Genomic DNA, 909 nt, shown 5'->3' with positions numbered 1-909 from the left:
TCTCCCTGGGATGGCTGGGTGGGGTGCGAGAAGATGAAGAGAGGTGCGGACGTGCCCACAAACAGTTCCAGCAACATCCAAGTTTCACAACTGAGAAGTAAGGATAGTGTCTTTTCCCCAGAATCTAAACATAAACTCTGGTGGTGCCGCTTGGGTCATTGAACCACTTCTGTGGCCAGGACAATGGGTCCTGTGACTGGCAGCCCCCCCCCTTCAGAACTGCAGAGAGTAGCCCCAATAGGAAAGATGGGGAGACGATAGTGAAAAAAACAAGACAATTTGTCACCTCAGCATCAAAGAGGATTAGAGTTTGTGGAAGGCTTAGCAGTAGTCATCCATCTAGGCTGGTCCAGACACCCAGAGACGGGGCACCCGGTGATCACCACCTCCATTCTGCAGTCCCACTTCATACCACCTGTGTGTCTTTGGGTTCTTGGCTTACTCACATCTGAATCAAGGGTTTGAACTTGATATGTTTCTTTGAACTCTCACAGCTCTGATCATCTGAGGACTGTCCTTGCCACATGAAAAGAACCCCTCATGGGGAAAGGGTCCCTGCACAGCTTGAGCCTCAACCAGTTCAGAAGCTGGTGCTATGAAATGGGGGCCAAAGGCAGGCAGGGAAGGAACTGAAGCCAGGACAAGAAGCGATCAGGCCAAGCAGAGCCAAAGATCAGGAAACAGCTGGGCAGAGGTATAATTGGAAGATCAAAATTCGTTCTGGTGAGTAAGAGATCAGGAAAAACTAATGTCAGTATATTCAAAGTGGTGAGGATGCAACCAGTGAACTCAGCCCTTGGGCTTCTCAAATGGTTAGGGGACAATATGGCGTGAGTGAAGGGAGAGGGACCAGGGAGGTAAGAGCTACATGTGGAGCTGCAACAACTCAGCTTCAGGTCAATGGGCTTC

Source organism: Otolemur garnettii, unplaced genomic scaffold, assembly GCF_000181295.1.
Source record: "Otolemur garnettii isolate 467f Iridium unplaced genomic scaffold, OtoGar3 scaffold00024, whole genome shotgun sequence".
Taxonomy (NCBI): domain Eukaryota; kingdom Metazoa; phylum Chordata; class Mammalia; order Primates; family Galagidae; genus Otolemur; species Otolemur garnettii.
This window is presented reverse-complemented; position numbering follows the sequence as displayed.